Below are 25461 nucleotides of genomic sequence, written 5' to 3' on the forward strand. Positions count from 1 at the left end.
ACGAATACAGGATGCCTTTTTGCAGGGTGATTGTCCTCTACAAGTATTGCTTCTAGGGGGAATAAGCGCTGTAATATGGCACCATGTGGCACCACACTGGGTGCTTAAGGTTGGATAGTGCGGAGGGACGTAGGGACTCTGTGCGCCTCAACACAGGCTTCATGCACACAGCTTTATGTTAGAAAACATGGCACCTTATTTATTAACGTGCTTCATTTAATTTCCGATTTTTATTTTTTTTCCTTTAAAACGGGACTTGGCTAGAAAGTTGAAATTTGACATTGTATACGTCATTCAGCCAAATCATTAAAACTGTCTGCCTAATATAGTGCAATGTTGTCCCCCTCGTGCCACCAAAACAGTTCTGACCCATCAAGGTATGGATTCCACAAGACCTCAGAAGGTGTCCTGTGATATCTGGCACCAAGACGTTGCAGCAGATCCTTTAAGTCCTGTAAGTTACGAGGAGGAGCCTCCATTGATCAGACTTGTTTTTCTAAGACATTCCACAGATGCTCGATCAAATTGAGATGTGGGGTATTTGGATTAACACCTTCAACACCTCTTTGTCATGTTCTTCAAACAATTTCTGAACAATTTTTTCAGTGTGGCAGGGAGCATTATCCTGATGAAAGAGGCCACTTCAATTAAGGAATATCGTTGCCATGAAGGTGTGTGCTTGATCTGCTACAATGTTGAAGTAGGTGGTTGATGTCAAAATATCATCCACATGAATGCCGAAGCCCAAGGTTTCCCAGCAGAACATTGCCCAGCATCACACTGCGTCCGCCGACTTGCTTTCTTTCCAAAGAGCATCCTTGTGCCATTCCTACCCCAGATAAGCGATGCACACACACCTGGCCGTCCACATGACATTAAAGGGAATGTGACGCTAGAAAAAAAATGTATTTTTTTTTTAGTTAAACAATTAGTGTATAGGTGATTAAACATTGTTCTAGTTTTTTTAATTTTTTTCACGAATCAGGAAATATTATAAATTAGATTCTAATTTATAATATTTCCCAGTGCTGGTCACTAGATGGAGCAATTCCCAAAATTGCAGCATTGCATGTGGTAAAGCAACCACATTGCTTTATGCTGCAAAATTTGGGAAAACTCACTCGCTCTAGTGAGCTCCAAGAATCCCCCCTCCTTTATCCTGGCTAGTACCGGGAGAAACGAGGGGATTGAACGGTCAAACCTCCTACACTGTGTGTCGCCATTTTTTGAGCTAACACAGTGTAGTAGGTTAACATACACTAGTAAACACACAGTAAAACACGAACATACATATAAATAACTTACCTGCTCCAGTCGCCGCCGCTCCCTCCGGTCCGTCCGCTCCGTCTGCTACCGCCGCTCCAAGTGCACAAGTCCGGAAGCCGCGACCGGAAGTAGTAATCTTACTGTCCGGCCGCGACTTCCGGTCTACAGGAAAATGGCGCCGGACGGCGCACAGTTCAATTTGGACTGTGTGGGAGCGGCGCATGCGCCGTTCCCACACAGACGGCGTACAGCATAGTGAATGGAACGGGCCCCGTTCGCATTCACTATGGGACTGTAGCTGCCGTATTCCATGACTGTATGTGTCATTAATCGACACATACAGAAATGGAAAAAAAAATGGCAGCTCCCATAGGGAAGAAAAAGTTTGAAAATAAAAAAAAGTAAAACACAAACACACAAATAAATCTAAAAGTTTTTAATAAAACACTAAAATCAAGCTGATGTAAAAAAAAAAAAAATTAGTGACACTGTTCCTTTAAAGAAAACGTGATTCATCGGACCAGGCCACCTTCTTCCATTGCTCCAAGTTCCAATTCTGATGCCTATGTGCTTATTGTAGGAACTTTTGAAGGTGGACAAGGGTCAGCACGGGCAGCCTGTCCGGTCTGCGGCTATGGAGCCCCAAATGCAGCAAGCTGCGATGCACTGTGTGTTCTGACACATTTATATCATAGTCAGCATTAACTTTTTCATCAATTTGTGCTACAGTAGTTCTTTTGTGGGATTGGAGCAGACAGGTTAGCCTATGCTCCCCATGCGCATCAATGAGCCTAAGGCATCCATGACCCTGTGGCCTTTTCACCACTTGTCCTTCCTTGGACCATTATTGGTAAATACTAAGCATTTCATAATGGGAACGGGCCACAATGCCTACCTTCTTGGAGATGCTCTGACCCTGTCCTCTAGCTAAAACAATTTAGCCCGTACCAAAGTTGCTTAAATTCTTATGCTTTCTCGCTTTCAATTTTCATCTTTCGTCTAATAAATCCCATCCCTTGACAGGTGCCTTTGTAACAAGATAATCAATGTTTTTCACTTTGTAGGTTTCTATAAGAAACAGGAAGCAGGAAGACACATACGGGTATGCGGGCACGACACTTCATCGGTATAAATGTTGCAGACACAGTTAGGGCTTATTCAGACGAACGTGATATACGTCCGTGCAATGAGCGTCATTTTCACGTGCCTCGCACGGACCTATGTTAGTCAATGGGGCCGTTCAGTCTGTAAGTTTCACGCCGTGTGTATCTGCTGCGTAAAACTCACGACATGTCCTATATTTGTGCATTTTTCACGCGTCACGCACCCATTGAAGTCGACTCCGCTATTGATTCTGTCGGAAAACCGGAAACCTGCCGGAATGGTGACGAACGGAAACGATTAGCGATGTTTCCGTCACCATTGAGATCAATGGTGACTGAAACGGAAGCTGTGCTTTCACTTTCACTTTCCGTTGCGGGGTTCACTAGACGAAACCCTCAGACGGAACCCCGGAACGGAAATGAACGGTGATGTGAACAGGCCCTAAGACCCATTGCAAGCAATGGGCAGATGTTTGCCGACGTATTGGAGCCGTCTTTTCAGGCGTAATTCGAGGTGTAAAACGCCTCCATTGCGTCTGAAAAGAGGTCGTGTGAACATACCCTTACACTCTTAGTAGCTGCCACCCTTCTCAATCTCAGCAGGGGAGTCTCTTCTAATCACAGGTAAATGCCCAACAACTTTGGTGCAAACCAACTGTCCCCTATACATTTTACTGAAGTTCCGCCCATAGAAACGCAGAGCGTGGCATCCTCACACCTCTGTGTTCTGTCCATGTCCTTTCAGTGCTCCCACAAGGAGAACACTTTAAAGGACCACGCCTCCCACAACACGGTGCCCGGAGCCGTTACTCCCCAACACAAGATTGTCCTATCAAAAAGAAAGACTACAGAGGGTAAGGGTATGTGCACACGACCTCTTTTCAGACGTAATGGAGGTGTTTTACGACTCGAATTATGCCTGAAAAGACGGCTCCAATACGTCGGCAAACATCTGCCCATTGCTTGCAATGGGTCTTACGATGTTCTGCGCAGACTTTATGCGTCGCTGTCAAAATACGGCGCGTAAAATGACGGCTCGTCAAAAGAAGTGCAGGACACTTCTTGGGTCGTTTTTGGAGCCGTTTTCTGATAGACTCTATTGAAAATAGCTCCAAAAACTGCCGCAAAAAACGCCAGCGAAAAATGCGAGTTGCTTAAAAAACGTCTGAAAATCTGGAGCTGTTTTCCCTTGAAAACAGCTCCGTATTTTCAGACGTATTTTGTTAATCGTGTGAACATACCCTAAGAGTTAAGGAGGGAGAGCCACTACAGACATGCTACCCCAAGACATAAACATGTAATTAAAGTAACAGTGCATTAACATAGTTCACATAATCAGCTTGAACATTTGAACCCGGTATAGCAGCAAATCCTAAGTGTAAGTTAGCGGCATGATGCACAGTGACCTGACCACAAGGCAGATCTGCAATCCAATGTAGGGGCCAGGAACAGCATGTTACACATCTAGTAATTCCCAACCAGTGGCTCAACTATTGCAGTCACAGGGGGTGTGACCTCGACCGGGCCTAGATTGGAAAAGGACTGCAGGGGGCCCGCGCCAAATCCACCTCAGGCTGCCACATCAGGGCCCAGCAAAGGTCTGCACCGCGGTGCATACACAGTCTTTTGTATGTTGTGTCGGCGTCAGGACCTTGTATGTGTGGCGGCGCAGATCTTTGCCGGGGCCTAATTTTGGAGCCAAAGAGGAATTCTAGTGGGGGCTCCTGCAGAGAATAAGAACGGTGAGTGATATTTTTTTAGGTCCGATCTGGAGAGGGTCTGATTGGGGGAGTATTGGGCCCAGCACGGGGCTTGGCTCTATATTGTTAAGCCCCAGTTCCCAATGTAGCCTTGCAAGAAAATACATAAAATATATTCCCCTAAAGGGACACTAGCACACAATACAATCCTTGCCTGGCAATAAAGAGTGGTCAAAGCAGGCAAATTACAACTTCACCTGTCAATGTTTTAATGTTATGGCTGAACGCCGTATATCATCTCATATATTCCTGCACTAAAAAAATTGTGTTCACATACAGCTAGCTGGGCTTGTCTTATAGACTTCCTTCCAGTTCCAGCTGTAGCAAATTATAAAATGACGACTGACATTTTGTTAAATATTTCAGCCAGTTGAAGGTATGTAAACAAATACAATTATGTCACACAATCGTTACTATTGATACATGACCTGCACTAGGCAGAAGCAGTGGCATTAAAAATATACTATGCTCCGCAGTTTCTCTTTTACAGATTATTTACACATTGCTGCTTGCAGATAATTGCTGACTTTAAATCAGCAAAATAAATTCAAATTGTGTTTTTTTTTTCCCCAACTATCATCAGTAGCTGAAAATATTTCCCTGGAGCAGTGATGTAACATATTTTTTATTAAAATATTTTTTACACTAGATCATAGGTATATTATTTTTATCAAGTTTTAACACTGATTATTTAAATGTCCAAATCCAAAGTTTTCAAAATCAACCATAGACGTTTTTTTTGTTTTTTTTTTATCCTGCACTGAAGAGTGTCATAGAGGTGCATAGCGTCTTACAGTACCTCCATATACTTCTGATTTCATGGAGCTTCACAAACGTTTTGGTCCATCAGATTCTGTGCAAATCCAAAACCCAAAAATTGTGGCATGCATATTATGGAGTATTTCTTTTATAGGAGAATACCTCCTACATATGGCACCCTATGGTGCACCAAACGCCAGACACAGAATCCCTGCGGCTCCATAGTACAGAGCCGCAGGGGACTGCGTGTGCCTCCATACAAGACTCTTCCATGTGCATGAAGCCTTTTGCATGTATTTTTAATACAATGATTTTGGCATTTTATTCTATCCATTGCATTTTAGTGTAATTTCCAGTTATTTTAAAATGTTTAGTTCTTTTTACATGTGTTACTGTCTATGATCAAACACCTATTTGTTGCAATGTCTCTTACCCCCTTGTAGGGGCAGTCCCCCTAAGGCCTCCTGCACACGACCATATCTGTGTGCACGATCCGTGATTATGGCATGGACGGACCAAGAAGTGTCATCCGCGGGCCGCCCGCAATCACGGACCATGCACACACAAGAGTGAATTGAGTTTAATGAGCCCGAACCACAAATGCGGCCCGTAAATTGACATGTCCTATGTTTTTTGCGGTCCGGGCTCCGATCAATGTGGAAACCACAGTAGAGTGAATTGACCCAAAGGATATAATGTTATCTATACTATCCACAATTGCAGCACCGCAATTGCTGATAGTATGCGAACGCAAATGCACGGTTGTGTGCATGGGGCCTAAGAGTTTTAGTAGAATGGTTTCTGACAATACACAAAACCAGTGCAATATAAAATGATATAAGTCATGAGACGTTATCAAATGTGTATTATTCATGTGTCTTACAGTTATTAGATGCAGTTATTGAATATGTAAACCTAATTTTTGCAGACAGTTTGCAGGGAAATTGAGTCTTGTGTTTTTTCATAAAATAATTGTGTGTTCATGGAATAGTTGCCATTTCTAAATCAGTATTTCCATGCATTTTAAACAGTTGTAAATTCAATTTGTGCTTTCTTTGCAAGGTTCAGAAGTTCATATGCACTAATAACCACCCATTAAATCCCTTCCAGACGCTATTATTCCAGATGTACCTATTTATTTCCAGAGCCATTTTTTTTTTCCTGAAAATACACAGCTTTAAAACAGTTAACCCTTACTTTGTTTCTCACTTCTGTAGTAAATATACAGGGATTATGGCTATGTACACTGTAAATCCACATGTATGGACCCCATACGCCAGAAAACAGATACCCTATGATTTCCCATTGTGAATCCATATAAATTTTGGCTATGCTTACACGGCAGAATTCTTGAGGCGGAATCCGCCTGCCGCAAAATTCTGCCTCCCGTTCATTTCAATGGGAGGATGCTTCTTTTTAGCGCAAGCTGATATTTTTCAGCTAGCGGACAAAAGAAGTGTTCTGCCCGATCTTCGCGCCGATTCCGCCCAAACCTCTTATTGAAGTGAATGAGAATAGGAATCTTCCTGCTGACAGCAGGAATAATTTTGTGGTGGATTTTGCGGCGGCACCCACCAAGCAGAATCTGCCGTGTGAACACAGCCTATGCCTCCATAAGGCACTGTATTCTCCCCCTCTCCTAGAATGAGTGCTTCTAGGGGAGAATACCTCTATAATACAGCATGCAATGGACACTACATTTTCCAATTTCTCACGAATCTGTGAGGAAAAAACAGCGTGCCTCCGTATAAAATTGGATTAAATTAGTAAGGTATAGGCCCATAGCAGACATGGGTACTATATTATGGATCCATACACCAGAGATTGGTAATATATGAGTCCTAAAGGCTTAAAGTTGAGGATGTTGTGTTGAAAGTTCAAATACTTATACAGAATTTCAAAATACATTTTAAAATCTAGATCTAAAACCCAAGGACAATATCAGATATTATTACTGTATGTATTAGGACACTGCAGTTGTTATGCAGTTTTGTCAAGTTTGAGTAAGGCTTATACAGGGATGACACATTACCTGCTAACAGTACCTATGAGTTTCTTTTCTTGACTCTCAATATCTGACTTTAGTAGACTGTACTGTATTCTCCACTAGAAACAATGCTTCTAGAGGAGAATACCTGCGCATTTGATGGAGCCTGTGACCATTTGTTTCCTCACAGGTTCCATATGACAATCAATACAGCTTCACACTATTGACATTAGGTGATGGACACAGCGGAGCTGCTCCTTCGACCTGCACAGTGACCAGTGCAAATGTCAAAGTGCATGCCCACAACACTCTCCCATAGAAGTTCTGACTTTTTTAAGTATAAGTGCCTGCTTTCGAGCAAATTTTTAAAATCAGAAAATAACACAAGTTAGAACCTAAACGTTTCAATATTTCATTATTATAGTATGAATAAAAAAAAAAAAAAGCTTAAATATTTCCTTATAGTAACAGTAGTGTGTGCCTGACTTACTACTTGGTTTCTGTCCAGAATGCATTTAATAATCTGCCGAAAAATAGATTTTGCTAATACAGTATACTGTACAATATATGATACTGTGAAGAAAATACTATTGCAACAATCAATGTGAAGAAGATCCCCTGACAATAGATACATGTTCTTGATAACAGGCACAAAATCAGATTTCATTACTAACTTGGTAAAAAAAATTCTATTAACACTCAGGAAAATAAAATGCATTCCCAATCGAATAGTAACTGTCTGTCTACCTCAGAGAGAGTTTATAAAGTCAGTAAAATACCTAGAGTACAAGTTCTTTGAACTAAGATCCAACTCCATCACATACAACTAATGTGCCATTAAAACTGAATCAATCTATCTGTAAATTATTTAGTCCTGGTAATTGATTTAAGTTGGATAACTGGGTTGTACAGTGTATGGAGTTCCCAGAAATGACATGAGGACGTACTTCCATGATGTGCTACTGTGGATACATGTTCAAGCTGCTGATTCCCATTCCTGACACAGAACATTTTTCCTGGTACTCACGTGACATATACAGTAGTTGTAGCTATTGTACATACTGTGCTTGCAAAAATAGGTTCCCATAGGGTTTCATGCATATCCAAGAACTCTTGAAGGACAAACATTTTGCAATGCTGTCAAAAATGCATAGACACACACATCTATATTCATCTGCAACCCAGTAGTGATCCAGCTCAATGAGTTAAGACACTAAATCTCATTAAATCTGACCATTTCTATTTGTGGCCAAAAACGGTAATGATCCTATCACCTATACCGTTAGTTAAGCAGCACAACTGGTAAGGGCCTGTTCACATCACCGCCGGGTTCCCTTTGGGGTTTTCATTCATCCATTCATCTGCTCCTCTGATGGAATGGATAAACAGAAACCCCAAAAGAAACCAGACGGTGATGTGAACAGGCCCTAATAATATGGTTACTTTGAGCCTGTATTATTTTTTTGAATGAGTTGGTGAATTCAAAGGTTTAAGTTTCATGACATAATGAGGTGCAATTACTGTATAGCCTCCTTCAAGCAGAGTTTTTGTCTCTCATTTTAAACTGTGTAAAAAAAACAACAACAGCATTTTTTAAATTTGATATTTGTACAGGTGTTTGCATAAGACACTGTGTATGAATCCAGCTGCATAAAGGAAAAAAAAAAGACAGTACGGCAGATTTATTGACCGCTTCACGACAGCATACGGCCTATATGCGGTTCAACTACCGATGCCCCGAGCAGTTGTCACGTATATAAACGTTGACAGCCTGGAGCGGGGTTTAATGTGTGCAGTGCTGCTTCATTGTGAGCAGCGCTGCACTTTCCTGTCTGCTTGCTCTCTACACAAATGCTGGCACTTCTCCCACTTAGTTTCATCAAACAACCAGGTGTTTGATCACTATAAGGGGGCTTAGAATTACAGCACTACACAAACTGAAGCAGAGCTGCACTTTCCTATCTGCCGGCCCCTCCCCAATGGAGTCTCCGGACAGAGCATAGCAACTGCTCTGGCAGGGGACTCCTGTCTCTGCAAAGCCCTTGACGTCACTGTCCATATATGGACAGTGACATTAGGGGTTTTGAGATGACGGAATACACTGTAGATAGCGCCACACCACTGTAGATAGCACCACCCCAACTATAGATAGTGCCACCTCCTGTATATAGTGCCACCCCCGCTGTGAATAACGTAAACCCCCTGTAGATAGCCCATCCCCAGTAGATAGCGCCACTGATCTTCCCACTAGGAGCGGAATCCCCAGCCAGAGCGTTGCCGATGCTTTGACCGGGGACTCCGCTCGTAGAGGGAGCTTCCATATATGGACAATGACGTCAGGGAATCCTCCGGAAGCAGAATCCCCGACCGTTTTTTTTTTCACAGTCGTGTGAATATAGCCTTTTTAGCCTTCTTCACTATCCCCTCACAGCGATCCAGACTGACGGAGACAGAATACAACTAATTGTTACAGAGCTGAAACAGTGTGTATATATATATATATATATATATATATATATATATATAAAATATAGATAAATATATTTCTACAACTGCAAAAAAAAGTGGGTTTTTTTCATATTTTTAGTGATTTGTCTGCTCATAATAAAATTTTTAAAATGGAATTAGTTAAACTAATCTAGAAAATAAAAGCCTCATAAGTCTTGTAAAAAACGAAGTAAAAATAGTTATGATATTAAAAGCGGTTGCAAAGATATTATCGTTTAAAGAAGTGCACATCAGAAATGAAAAATTTGACCTGGACACAGGGGCATCAATGACACTTGGTCATGAAAGGGTTAATGTATATATGCCAGTTTTAGGACTGAACACCATATTTATAATGCCCCTGCGCAACTCTGGCTGTCAGAGAAAACAACCAAAGGCTTAAGAGTTGCACAGCGTGTGACTCATTTATTAACATTTTCCTTCATTTTTCTACTTACGAAACTGGAAAAAAAAGTCTAGGACTTTGTGTTTAAAGTCTATGGAAAATGTATTAACAGAGTGCACCTAGGGGGGGAGATACTGGTACACTACCCACATGTAGTATTAATAAATATCCTTAATTGTGTCCTAACTATTAAAGTAACGAGACATCACTATTTTTGTAGGCTACTTTAATATTAAAATATTTGATAGAGGATTACAGATGTTTCTCTAGATCAGGTGTTCTTAAATATTTTCCCAAGGGGTCTCACCAACAGTATATACAACTTTAGTGATGTACCTAGTGATGTGACACAATAATTTCACATAGACTTCCCAAAAACCCTATAGGATCATAAAATACATTAAAGGGGTTGTCCAGGAATAAATGTTATTTATATTTTAACTTAATTAGACATTTTTAAGTAAATTTGTAATATAATGTCTGTTTACCTGTGGCAGCGTTACCCTGACCTGATCTTCGGTCACGTGACCGCAACGAGAGTAAATTTTTCATTTTCTGTGACGTTCCGTGTCTTTGCTCAGCCAGCACTTCCGGCTGAGAAAGGCACGGCGCGTTATCAGCTACATTTGCAGGCAGTGGGCCAGGCGGATGTTTAATGAGATCTTCAGAGCTCCGCCTCCTCTGGTCCCGCCACCTGTAAACATAGTTGATGAGGCGCCGTGTCTCTACACAGCAGGAAGTACTGGCTGAGCAGAGGCACGGACCGTCGTCTCTGCTTGTACACACCCCCTCCTCCTCCTATCTCGGAGTTCCCGCACTACCTGCTCGTCTCCTCTCATTTCCCACACCGCCCCCCATGGCCCCTACACTCCCACAGCTCATGCCCCCGCTCGTGGAGCCGTCCCCAGCGGCGACACCCCCTCTGATGGTATATATAGTTATTACAGGGGTTATATAAATACAGGGATGATGGGGGTTATATACAGGAATAATGGGGCCATCATCCCTGAATATAACTCCCATCGTCCCTGTGCATAACTCCCATCATCCCTGTGTATTACCCCATCAACACTGTATATAACCCCCATCATCCCTGTATATCACCCCCATCATCCCTGTGTATTACCCCATCATCCCTGTATATAGCACCCAGCTTCCCTGTGTATTACCTCATCATCCCTCTATATAACCCAGATCATCTCTGGGTGTGTGTGAAAGTGCAGGGAGCTGGGTGACTGTAATTAGAGCAGAGAATGACCCTGTGAACATAAAGGGGCGTTGCAGTATGCAAATAGCTGAGATGCTGTGAAGGAAGGGGGGGCATGTAAGCTGTCTCCTCAGATGCAGCAATGGATCATGGGTATGGTGGGTTAAAAGACAGGAAACAGACAGGAACAGAAGCAAGATGTAAACAAACAGAAAGCGCAGCAGTGACGATTGAGATCAAACAGAAACTGGTTAGAAAGTATGTAGGGGGTTTTAGGGAAGGCAAACCAAGGCTGGCGGACACTGACACTTTCTAGAATTTTTATTTTCCTGGCTAACTGCTTTAATTTTAGCAGTTAAAGGCTAAGCAGTTAAAGAGTTCAACAGAGGCATAGCTAGGGGTTTAGCACAGGGGGGGGGGGGTGGCATATCTGAGCGGGCACCAACCTAGTGGCCCCCCTAACGAATGTTTACAACTGAAGAGGCGCATTCTAATTATATACCAGCCATCATCTTTGTATATAACCCCCATCATCCCTGTATATAGCCCCATCATCCCTGAATATACCAGCCATCATCCCTGTATATAACACCTTTCATCTCTGTATATACAGGTAAAATGCGGTTATAAACAGGGATGATGTCCGGTATAAACTGGTATGATGGGGGTTATATACAGGGTTGATGGGGGTTATATAAGGGGATGATGGCTGGTATACACAGGGATTATGGGGGTTAATGCAGGGATGATGGCTGGATTACACATCATCCCTGTATATAACAGCCATAATCCCTGCATATACCAACCATCATTCCTGTATATAAACCCCATCATCCCTGTATCTACCACTCAGGCTAGTATATACAGGGATGATGGGGGTTATATACGGGGATGATGACTGGTATAAACAGGGATGATGGTCGTTATATACAGTAATAATATCTAGACCAGCCATTATCCATGTATATAACCCCCATCATCCCTGTATACAACCCCGATATACCAGGCATCATCCCTGTGTGTAATCCCCATCATCCATGTATATACCAGCCATCATCTCTGTATATACCAGGCATAATTCCTGTATATAACCCCCATTATCCCTATAAATACCAGCCTGGCTGGTATATACAGGGATGTTGGGGTTTATATAAAGGAATAGATAGCGCTCTACATATAGCCCCCCCTGTAGATAGTGCCTCACATATAGCGCCCCCTGTATATAGTGCCCCACATATAGCCCCCCTGTAGATAATGCCCTGCATATAGTCTCCCCTGTAGATTGTGCCCCACATATAGCTCCTCCCCCATAGATAATGCCACTCCCACTTTTAAGTTGAAAAAAAAAACTTTACATACTCACCTTGATCCCGTTCCCACGCTCTCCTGTGTCAATGCAAAACTACTCTTTTCTGAGCAGGTCTGCTGGGGCTAAACGACGCAAGCTGCGCGATGACGTAATTGTGAAGCTAGCGTAGTTGAAAGGCGCTGACTGGCGGGGCAAGTCATTCTGCCAATCAGTGTCATTGTTAGGCGCTGAACGGTCGGGCACGGAACGTGCCCGGCCATTGATCGCTTATACATATAATTGTGTCTTTGTCCTATAGACGCAGGTACAATTAGTGCAGGAGGGGATGGCCACGGCTGGTTTCAGTGCACCGCAGCCCCCTAAGACAGACAGCAGGCTTCCCTGTGTGGCGTGGCCATGGTGGTCATGGTGGGAACAGCAGTTGCGGTGAGCCCTACCACCTCAGTGGGCCCGGGGCCACCCCCTCTTCCTGGCCCCACTAGCTACTCTACTGGATCTCTATGATATGCTATAACGTTCTGATCGGTGAGGGTCCGAATTGGAAAATGAAGGGACCAAGGTCCCCTTAGCTTTTTTTCCATCTGGATACCCGCTGTGTAGAGAATTGCAATTACACATTCAAGTGATAAACCCCGTCACATTAAGACCAGGATCACACACAGTTTTGGCTGTTTTTTTTTGTCAATCTTTTATAACTTTCCTTCCTTTTGGATCCACTTCTGTCTTTGGCTCAAAAAAAAAAAGAGCCACAAATTCCACCAATAACTGCTTTAAAAAAGTATGACCGGGTTCCACAGGTCAGATACGCTGTGTAAAACTATGCACATGTCCGACCTGGAACCCGCGGTACATTCTGTCCGAAAAATCGCACCACATTGTGGTGCAGTTTGTAGGGTGGAATTTCTGCTGTGGGGTAGAAAAAAAACAAAAACGTTCATACGTACCCCGGCCCTTGTCATGGTAACGCGTCCCTCCTTTGATGTCGTGTACGGCCTCCCTGGATGACGCTGCGGCTTATGTCACATGGGATGAAACGTCATCCCAGGTGGCCGGACTGGAGGAAGAAGCAGGGAGTTCTGGGTCAGTATAAACTTTATTTTTTTTCTGAGTTGCGATGCTTGCTGCGGAGTCACTGCGATTCCACGGCAAAAATCGCAACACTTGCCTATTTTTTGCAGGTCTTGCATCCCCATTGAATTCAAAAGGAAAAACCCACAACAGAAAAGCAACGAAAACACAGCATAAATTGACATGCTGCAGATTTAAATTCCGCTCCGCAGGTCAATTTATTAACGTTTCCCCTGTGTTTTTTTCCGCAGCATGTGCATGAGTTTTTTTAAAATCAAATCCACTTTGCTGCTACTGTAAGGCCCTGTTCACACTGAGTTTTTTGACAAGTTTTTTGACGCGGAAACCGCGCCGCAAAACTCCTCAAAAACCGCCCGAAAATGGCTCCCATTGATTTCAATGGAAGTTGGACGAGTTTTTTACCGCGAGTAAAAAAAACGCGTCGCGGTAAAAAGAAGCGTCATGACCCATCTTGAGGCGGTTTCCGCCTCCAAAACCCCATTTCAATTAGTTGTCAAACCACTCTGCAAAAACCGTCTGGAGACGTTTTTGCAGGAGGAATTTTCCTCCAGCAAAAAACTGTGTGAACATAGCGTAAATGCTGTGGAATTTCCGCACAGAATTCCATTGTGGAAATTGCGCAGCGTTTACGCTACGTGGGAACCCGGCCTATGTCCTATCCTAGCCTAAGATGTTAATTACTAAGTTCATATTAATTCCTTACACCACACACTCTTCTAAGGCTCTATGCCCCAAAAAAAACTAATATGGTAAAAATTGGCAATGGGTTCCATCAGGTCTTGTGTGCTTCTTTTGTTTTACATTTTTTCAGATTTTTGAAGACAAAAAAAGCAAAGCTTTGTGTGATCTATAAAAAATTTATAAAAATAAATGAACTCTTAACATTTGCCCCACACTTCTTACCTCATCGTTACCAGATTTTTTTATCCAAAGATTGTACATACATACATATATGGGAATAGTGAGCTTATATGTTTTATATGATCTCGCTCTTAACCAAAAATCTATAAGACCATTTCATAATTTTCAGCCAGGTCTTTGTGCTGGCTAAGATTTGTTGACTGATTTGCATGCCCCCACATCAGACATCATTGAGCAGACAGAAATAAGTCAGCCATCCATACTGTAAGACCTCTTGTTGATGTCTTCCAGGGACCCCAGACGAGACTCCAATGATCACCAAGTTTGGCTGAACCCTGGTTGGAAAAATGCATTATAGTTCTTCACAAAGCGTGACCTCATAGAGCTCAAAATTAGAAGGTAAAAGAAGAAACACTTAGACTGGGTTCACACAACCTATTTCCAGTCGTAATGGAGGCGTTTTACGCCTCGAATTACGTCTGAAAAAACGGCTCCAATATGTCGACAAACATCTGCCCATTACTTTCAATAGGCTTTACGATTTACTGTGCAGACGACCTGTTAATTTACCTGCCGCTGTCAAAAGACGGCGCGTAAAATTACAGCCTCGTCAAAAGAAGTGCAGGACACTTCTTGGGACGTAATTGGAGCCGTTTTTCATTGACTCCAATGAATAACAGCTCCAGATTACGTCCGTAAAAGACGCCCCGCAAAATGCGAGTACGAGCAATTACGTCTGAAATTCAGGAGCTGTTCCTGAAAACAGCTACTCCGTAATTTCAGACGTAATTGCCGTTATCGTGTGCACATACCCTAATAGCGTCTCATATAATTGCAGTTTAAAGAACTATCTGTACTTTGTGCATCTCTAGAGGAATCGCATGAAAATTCCATCTATCTCAGTATCTGTAAGATGATAAGAGTGCTATGAAGTTGTGGGTTGTTTTAGAGAAGTTCACTGTTTGTTCTTTACTGCTGTGCAGGTTCCAGATGGGGATTTCTCTACCGAGCAATAAAATTGTACAAGTGATATATTCGCTGCACAGAGCTTTGTACATAACTGAAGTAACGCAGTACACAAGTTCACTATTTCCTTTACAATCTGTCCACATCATGCTTCAAAGAACATCCTGCAGTTTCAGCTTTCAATATTATTGACTGAAAGTACTTCTCAAGAGAGCAGGAAAAATAATAAAAAAAATTAAACATAGATGTGATCGAGATAGAAGTATAGACATGAGAAAGAGACATAGCTGTGAGATAAACGGACAGACAAATAGATAAAAAGAAAGATATATATATATGTATATATATATATATATATATATATATATATATATACATATATATATATATATATATATATATATATATATATATATACATATATATATATATATATATATGTATTATAATCAATAGAAAACCTATATGCAATGTGTTTCATTTATTTCTTGAGTTTAAAAGCTTAAAGTGGATCTATCAGGTCTCTCATGCTACCCAATCTAATTGCAACATGGAATAGAGATATAGAGATGATAAGCTTGGGGATATATAGTTTTCTACAATTTGACTGTATATTTTCTTGAATAAGTATGTTTAATCCCTTTTGACCCTGCACCATATATTTGCAGCGCTGGAGACTGATCCTTTTACACAAAATACATTAAATTTATAGCGCAAGGATGGTGCGGGCTCAGGAGCTAAGTCCCTATCTTTTGCTGCGAGTGTTAGCTGTAACATACAGCAATCCCAATCGCTCAGTCCGTTAGATACCGTGCTAAATAGCGACTGCTGCATTTAAGTGGTTAGACAGAGGGAAGGGGGTTCATGTGTCTGCCATGTGTATTTGCCTATTAGACCCTGCCTAAAGATTGCCCTACACATCCGACTAATGCCGATTTCAGTGGAACTGGACGACCATCAAATGTGTTTAGACATTCAGCCGACATTCGTTCAACAGATTTCGGGGGAAAAAAGGACTGGGAATTTGGAAATTTAACATATCGGATACTTTTTCAGGGGAGATAAGCCACCACGAGAGGCGTCTGGCAGAGGTGTATTTCACTCTTGGAATAACTGTCGGGCAAACGAGTGTTTAAACTGCAGCTGTTGAAGGTTTATGGCAGGGCCCTATGCCATACCTCCCAACCATCCCGGATTCAGCAGGACAGTCCCGGATTCCGGGCAGTGTCCCACTATCCCGGGGGTATGTCCCGCTGTCAACTGTATCTGCGTCCTCAGGACGCAGATACTTTTGAACCCAATTCTGAATCAGGGAACCATCAGCTCCCTACTTTAGAATTGGTTCAGAGCAGAGGAGCAGAGGGAACTCCTCCACTTGCCGAGAACTCCCCGGGCACAGCACTACTTTAAGCGCTGTGCTCGGGGAAGCCCTTGATATATGGACAGTGACGTCAGTGGCTACTCCTTCAGCAGAATCCCCATTGCTGATGATCCGGCCAGGGATTTCGCTCCTAAAGGAAACCCCTGAGGTCATAGTCCATATATGGACATTGACATTAGGGGCTCCTCCTGGAGCGGAATCCCCGACCAGAGTTGGCAACGGGGACTCCGCTCAAGGAGTAGCCACTGACGTCACTGCCCATATATGGACAGTAACATCAGGGCTTACCTCTAGGAGCAGAATCTCTGGCCTATGCTCTGGCTGGGGATTCCGCTCCTAGAGGGAGTCCCGATGGCGCTATCTACGGAGGTAGGGTGGCGCTATCTTCAAGGGGGTTGTGGCACTATCTACATGGACACTGTGGCACTATATAGGGGCACTATACACAGGGGACACTGTGGTGCTATCTACATGGGCACTATCTACATGGGCACTGTGTCCCTATCTACAAGGGCACTAGCACTATGGGCAGCTAAGGGGGCATTATACTGTATAAGGACGGCTAGGGGGCAATATACTGTATGGGGGTAGCTATGGGGGTATTATGCTGTATGGGGGCAGCTTTAGGGGCATTAAGCTGTATTGGGGCAGCTATGGGGCATTATACAGTATGGGACAGCTATGGGGCATTATAATGTATGGGGGAATCTGTGTGGGCATTATACTGTATGGGGGACATTATACTGCATGGGGTAGCAATGGGGGCATTATGCTGCATGGGGCAGCTATGGGGCATTATGCTGTATGAGGAATTTGTTTGGGCATTATACTGCATTGGGCATCTGTATGGGCATTATACTGAATGGGAGAATCTGTGTGGGCATTATACTGTATGGGGGCATCTGTGTGGGCATTATACTGTATGGGGGCATCTGTGTGGGCATTATACCATATGGAGGCATCTGTGTTGGCTTTATACTGTATGAGTGCATCTATGGGGCAGTATACTGTATGGTCGAAGCTATGAGGACAATATACTGTAGGATGGCAGCTATGGGGGCATTATACTGTATGGTGGCAGCTATGAGGGCATTATACTGTGTGAGGGAAGCTATTTGGTATTTTACTGTGTGGGAGGCACTATGGGAGCATGATACTGTGTGGGCTGAAATGGGTGTGTATGGGCCGAGATTGGGTGGGATTAGAGGCATGGCTTAAAATAAAAAAAAATTGCACGCGACGCATCGGTTGTCCCTCTTTGTGATACATGAATGTTGGGACGTATGCTTATGCACTGAAAGGCAATAGTACACTATTATTATATTATTGAAGTGATCAGATGATCGCTCATTCAAGTCCCATGGCGGGAATGAGAAAAAAATCTATAAAGAATTAAATAAAGTTTCTAAAAAAAATGAAGGTTTAAAGTAAACAAAACTATAAAAGTTATTTTCCCCATTAAAAAATACAGTTAAAGTACAAAAATTGTGAAAATAAAAAAGTGGTATAAATATTTGGTATTGCCGCATACATAATGACAGGTATGATAAAGTTAAAATATTATTTTTTAACGTGTATTGAACGAGGTAAAAAGAATAGTTGAATAGCTGTTTTTACCCAGTAACCTACCACTAAGAAATGTAATAAACGTTAATCACTGAATTATATACACACAAAAAACATACCATTGAAAAATACAAGTTGTCCCCCCAAAAAATAAAGCCCTCATATAACTAAGTAGATGCATGCACTTATTTTCTATGTAAAAAGTTTTTATTGTGCAAAAGTAGTAAAATATAAAATAAATTGTACATATCTGGTATCGGCAAAAACGTAATTACCCGTCAAATAAAATGAAATTGTTATTTATACCATATAATGAATGGCATGAAAAAAAAATAAAAAAAATGGCAGAATTGCTGTCTTTTTCACCACCCCTGAAAAAAAAGAAAAATAAAAGTTAATCAATGAGTTATAGGGACTCTGAAATATGACTTGTCCAGCAAAACAAGCCCTATGTAGATGAAAAAAAACAAACAAAAACAGGTTATGACTCTTAAAATGTGGTAATGAAAAAATGAAATGTGTCCCGAAAGCCACATCCTTAAGGGGTTAAATGCTACCAGGACTCATAGAGAAAGTCCTCCACTCTGTGTGAGCGGAGGGGGCAGGACATAATTCCTTAGGTCACTTTCACACAGCAGTATTTGGCTTTGTTTATACAGGACGGATACGCTGTGTAAAAGCACACAGTGTATCCACCCTGTGTGCCGCAGGGAAATACGGCTGAAAAACCGCACCAAATTGTGGTGCAGTTTTCCGTCAAGAATGCCTGCTGTGGAATGCTACACAGAAAAAAAAAGGATACTTACCATAGTGACGAGTCGACATGACGCTCTGCAGCCCTGGGATGACGTTTCATAACATGTGACCACTGCAGCCTGGTATTGGCTGCAGCTTTCACATGAAATGAAACGCTATCCCTGGAAGTTGGCCTGGAGGAAGAAACACAGACTTCTAGGTAAGTATAAGATTTTTATTTTTTTTCTGAGTTGCGCTTTTTGCGGTGGAATTGCAGCGATTCCGCCAAGAAAAAGCAACATCTGCTATTTGTTGCGGGTATCAACTTCACATTGAATTCAATGGGGAAATCCCACAACAAATAAGCAGCGATTACACAAATACAATTGACATACTGCGGATGAAAAAAACGCACCGCATGTCAATTTCTAAGCAGTTTGCTACTATAGTTTGCTATTATAGTTTGCTACTGTAGTCTGCTGCTGTATAGTGCTGTGGATTTTCGGTAACGACTTCTGTTGCGGAAAATCCGCAGTATTTACGCTACGTGTAAACTGACTCAAAATTTTGCATTGATGTTTGTGAGCCAAAGCCAGGAGTGCAATTTGCCTTTAGGCAACAAATACCCTTTCATTCCACCCTACTGATTAGATATAAAACAACTTTTATTTCAATTTATAACAGAACTTAATCTTAAAAGTTTGCGGTCTGTTACCCTAGCTAATTGAATCCTTTAGAGCTACTGAATAGGGATAAGCCCTCCTATATTAGGCCTACTGACTTTTCATTCACCAGTCACATAGTTTATAATACATTGAGCATGGCTGTAGTCCCGTTACCTTGGAAGATGCCAGTTTAACTGCTGAAACATGTTGGAGGATTTCAGTGGTGTGTTGTTATAAATAAGGTGAATTTGGATACTCTTGTATTACATCATTATAATATACAGTTAGAGCTTAAGTTGGACTGCAGCCACGTTCAATGTATTATACTCTTATGAATTAGAAAAAAGTCTGTAGACTGTATATTAGGACATAGAAACTCTTTATAATGACTATCATTCTTTTTTAGATTCCACCCCACTACTGCTTCCCAACTACTCCTCCCCAGCACTCTCTTCTTCTACTTTTTTGACTGCTGCTTTTCCTCTCACTCCTCCTCATGCTTTCAGCCAAGCCCGACCTTTACTGTCAGAGAGGACTTCATGTAAAGCTGACAATATAAATCAGATAACTGTTGATCAAATGCCTGTTCAGCCAACAACAATTTCCCCTGATCACGCCATAAACATATAGTTCAGCCGATCAACAGGGAGTGGGAAATAAGTTCCTGACAGACACCTCCCAGGGGAATGTTATGCCTGATCCTTCTCTCCCCCATCACCAGATGTCAAGGGTCAGTCAGGCAGGGTTGCCTTCATGTACATTACATCGTCATTGGATACCCCCAATGTCAAAGAGTTCGGCAGATATTTATCTAAATTGGATGGCCTGCTTTAATCAGTATACGAGATCCCTATTTTCTTTTCAGAGTGCCCCAACTCCGGCAGTTTGTATGGCTGGCAACAATCACATTTCAAAATGAAGGGTACAGAATCAACTATTCATTTTTTACTATGAAAATTCTATACAAAATTGCAGATCAAATAATAGCAAAGTATAACATTACCATACCAATTTACCACCTTTAACTCCCACCCTATTCACATCAAAGATAAAACAAAATTGTACTTTATCCCCTTTAGCTGTGACCCATAAGCGAGTCCAGCCCTGGTCCTAAACGCTGTCCCATGAAATGTTTGGTTCCTTATTTTTATACTAAATTCTTTCATATTGTTTCACTCTATTTACCAAAATTTTTTTCCATTCATAAATTGAAGGAGATTCTCTTGAGTACCATATTTTGGAGATTAGTCTAAGAGAAAACTTTAAAGATCGACTTTTTTATGTCCCAAGAGTACGGATGTAGCCATGTATGAAGCAAGAGTATGGCGGTCCAGCTATTTGACCTGCTTGCAACAGTCTACTAAACAATTATTACAGAGCAATACAGATTTCCCGTTAATTTGATAGTCAGTGTCACGTTGGGTACGTGGACCAACTGGGCTGTACCGCATTGACGGTATGGCATCTGACCAACAGGACACAGGTCATAGTCTATAGTTTGTATAGTGTACATGTGTTAGCGCAGACAGTAGCAAGACAGGCTCGACTGGGACTAGGCAGCAGGCAGGCTCCAGGTGTGGTGTAGCAAAATAGGCGTGGTATACAGCACTGCATTACTTCAGCTCAACACGGTACTTGACCAGGATAGCACAAGATACAGGTTACAGGTAGCAGGAACGGGAAACACTGGGAACTGGGAAACACTAGGAGACCATTTGCTTAGACAGACTAGGGTATGACAACAATGCTCAGGCATTGCAGGGAGGGGCACAGTCCTTCTTAAAGCCCAGGGTGCTCTGGGAGCAATCAGCTCAATCTCCCACCTGTGTGCACTTTGGCTCCTTAAGTCTGGACTGAGCTCGCGAGCGCACCCTCGTGGTCACTGTGGAACAGGACAGCCGCATGTGCAGACATCTTTGGAGAGAAGGGCGTCGATTGGATGGAAGGAGTTTGTGGTCAGCGACCACGGACGTTACAGTATCCCCCCTCTTACGCCCCCTCCTCTTGGGACCAGAACGAGAGAGAAACCTCTTAATGAGGGTAGGAGCATTGAGATTCTCTTCTGGCTCCCAGGACCTCTCCTCTAGACCAAACCCCTTCCAATCTACTAAATAAAAGTTTCCTCCTCTTACTTTTTTAGTGTCAATGATCTCCTTAACCTCAAAAGTCTCTGATGAACCGCTGAGAGCAACTGCAGGAGTGGAAGTCTTGGAGTAGCAGTTCAAGATCACCGGCTTCAGTAGGGAGACATGGAAGGATTTGGGTATCTTGAGGGTAGGAGGCAGCCGAAGCTTCTAGAAAACAGGGTTGATTTGTTGCATAATCTCGAAAGGTCCAAGGAACCTGGGAGCAAACTTGTACAATGGCACCCTCAGCCGGATATTCCTAGAGGACAGCCAGACCTTAGTACCTGGAAGGAACTGGGGAGGCTCTCGTCTTCTTGTGTCTGCCTTTCTCTTCATGCGGTCGACCGCCAGCAGAATAGAAGATCGAGTCTGCTGCCAGATCTGTAGAAAGTTCCTGAATGCAGAGTAAGCTGCAGGCACCTGGGACGTAGTGGAAACAGGAAAAGGTATACGAGGGTGTTGGCCAAAGACAATGAAGAATGGACTCTTAGCGGTGGACTCACTAGTATGGTTGCTGTAGGAGAACTCAGCCCAAGGAAGCAGCTGCACCCAGTCATCATGCTGCCTGGAGATAAAGTGTCGTAGATAGTTCTCCATAATCTTGTTTATTCTCTCGACTTGACCATTGGACTGAGGATGGTAGGCAGAGGAAAAGTCCAACTTCACACCGAGGAGTACGCAAAGGGCTCTCCAGAACTTAGAGGTGAACTGAACCCCCGATTTGACACAATATGTAGAGGCAAGCTGTGCAGACGGAAGATGTGTTGGATGAAGAGATTGGCCAGTCGAGAAGCAGACGGTAGGCCGTTCAGTGGAACGAAATGAGCCATTTTGGAGAATCGGTCCACCATCACACAGACCGTACTGCAACCAGCAGAGAGAGGCAGGTCCGTGACAAAGTCCATAGCGATATGTTGCCAGGGGGCATTGGGCACAGGCAAAGGCTGGAGCAGGCCCACCGGTTTGGAGTGGGCAATCTTATTTGCTGCGAAAACCCTGCAGGAGGAGACAAAGTCCGTGATGTCTTTGGGCAGCGTGGGCCACCAGAACTGACGAGCGATCAGGTCTCGTGTCTTACAGGTGCCCGCGTGACCTGCCAATTTGGAACTGTGTCCCCAGCGGAGGATTCTTCTTCTGTCCGCCACACGCACAAAAGTCCTCCCCGGGGGAATGTCTCTAACTTGCAGAGGGTTGACAGGGATGATACAGGATGGGTTAATGATACTCTGTGGAGACTCCATGGTGTCCTCTGTCTCGAATGACCTGGACAAGGCATCGGCCCCCAAATTCTTGTCGGCCGGATGGTAGTGGAGCTCAAACTGGATCCGGGCAAAGAACAGCGACCACCTGGCCTGACAAGGATTCAGTCATTGGGCCATCTGGAGATAAGTGAGGTTCTTGTGGTCCGTAAATATCAAGATGGGATGAACTGCGCCCTCTAATAGATGTCTCCACTCCTCCAGAGCCAATTTAATGGCCAGTAACTCCCAAGCTCCAATCGAGTAGTTGCATTCTGAGGAAGAGAAGAGCTTAGCGTAATAGCCACATACCATTGACTTGCCCTTAGAACCTCTCTGGAACAGGAGGGCAAGTGAAAGCACTATTCAGGCTATTAAATGCAGCATCTGCCTCTGGAGTCCACACCTTGGCGTTCATGTTTTTCTTGGTGAGGGTAGAGATAGGAGATGTCAGTGAGGAGAAGTTTGGAATTAACTGTCTGTAGAAATTGGCGAATCCCAGGAAGCGCTGTATGCCCTAAAGCCTTGAGGGCGTGGCCATTCCAGGATGGACTTTACCTTTTCAGGATCCATCTTGAGACCTCGATTCAAAATGATGTAGCCCATGAAGAGTAGAGCATTTTTCTCAAATACGTACTTCTCCAACTTGGCATACAGGTGATTCTCCCTTAACCGCAGCAAAACTTGACCAACATGTCTCCAATGAGTCATTGGATCTGGAGAAATAATCAAGATGTCATCAAGATAGACCACAACACAAACATAGAGGAGGTCGCGGAAGATGTCATTAACGAACTCCTGGAAGACCGCGGGAGCATTACACAGGCCGAAGGGCATTACTAGATATTCATAGTGTCCGTCACGGGTGTTAAATGCAGTCTTCCATTCGTCACCCCGGCAAATCCGGATTAGGTTGTAAGCCCCACGCAGATCTAGTTTAGAAAAAAATCTTGGCACCACGTATACAATCAAACAGTTCAGAGATCAATGGCAACGGATACCCTATTTTTCACCGTGATCTGGTTGAGACCCCGGTAGTCGATCCAAAGATGCAGAGAACCATCCTTTTTCTTGACGAAGAAGAACCTGGCTCTTGGCGGGGAGGAAGACTTTTGTATGAAGTTCCTTTCCAAGTTCTCTTTAACATAGGCGGACATGAACATAGTCACTGGCAAGGAGAGAGGATATACCCTACCACGGGGGAGGGAAGCACCAGGAACTAGGTCGGTAGGACAGTCATGTGCCCGGTGTGGGGGCAGCGTCTCTGCCTCTTTCTTGCTGAAGACATCCAAAAATGCAGAATAATGACCAGGCAATCCTGCCAAGGACCGAGGCAGAGGTAACAAATCTGTACCAGGCAGCGGTTGAGACACTCGGAGCTCCAATGGAGAACCTCTGCTGAATTCCAGTCCAGGACTGGGGCATGTAGTCGGAGGCAAGGCAGACCCAGCAGCACTGTATTGACGGCCTTGGGCAGGACAACGAACGAGAGGAGCTCGGAGTGGAGGGCTACCACTTGGAGCCTCAGCGGCTTGGTCACAGCTATAATTGGGTCTGGCAGAGGTAGTCCATTTACAGATGCAACCATCAACGGCCTCTCCAGAGGGGTAGTGGGCAATTGGAGAAGATCCACCAGGTCTCTACGAATAAAATTAGCAGTGGATCCACAGTCCAGATACGCAGAGACCTGATGCGTTTTCTCGCCGGACACTATAGTCACAGGAATGGACAATTTAGACGAAAGTCCTTCTTTACCCAAAGTTGTCTCTCCCACCAACCCTAGGATCTGGGGCTTTTGGGGACACAAACGCACAAAATGGCCTCCGAGGCCGCAATATAGACAGAGACCCGAGATGCGTCTGCATTGTCTCTCCTGGGTAGATAGCTTAAACTGGTCCGTCCTCACAGACTCCTTAGGAGGATCGGCAGTTCTCGGATCCTTCTATCAATCTGGGCGGCCAGAAGGATGAGGTCATCCAGGGTAGACGGTAGATCTCGGGTGGCAAGCTCATCCTTAATCTTAGGAGACAGTCCCTGCCAGAATGTAGCCACCAGGGCCTAATTTTTCCACAACAGTTCTCCTGCCAGGGTGCGGAAGTTTATGGCGTACTCGCCCACGGAGGTGTCTCCCTGGCGTAGGTTCAGCAAGGAGGCGGCTGCAGACGAGACTCGTCCAGGCTCCTCAAACACCGTGCAAAATGTTTGGAGGAACCCCTGGGGTTCTCAAGGGCCCTGCCAGTGAGGAGAGAGACGATGAAAGTGACCCTTGCGCCATCAGATGAAAATGCCCTTGCATACAGGCTAAAGTCGATCTGGCACTGGTTCAAAAATCCACGTCAGGTCCTTGCGTCTCCATCATAGCGGTCAGGAAGTGGCAAAGAAAATGGGGGTTTAGCACTGCCAGGAGGTGTAGTCAGAGGATCAGTACTGCCAGGAGGTGTAGTAGGAGGATCGGCAGCTTGCACCTCCAGCCGATGTGCAATAATGCTCAAAGTCTGGAGGAGTTGGTCCTGTTGAGATTGGAGGTCTAGCATATCCACCTGCATCTCT

Source organism: Rhinoderma darwinii, chromosome 1 (assembly GCF_050947455.1).
Source record: "Rhinoderma darwinii isolate aRhiDar2 chromosome 1, aRhiDar2.hap1, whole genome shotgun sequence".
NCBI classification, from domain to species: Eukaryota; Metazoa; Chordata; class Amphibia; order Anura; family Rhinodermatidae; genus Rhinoderma; species Rhinoderma darwinii.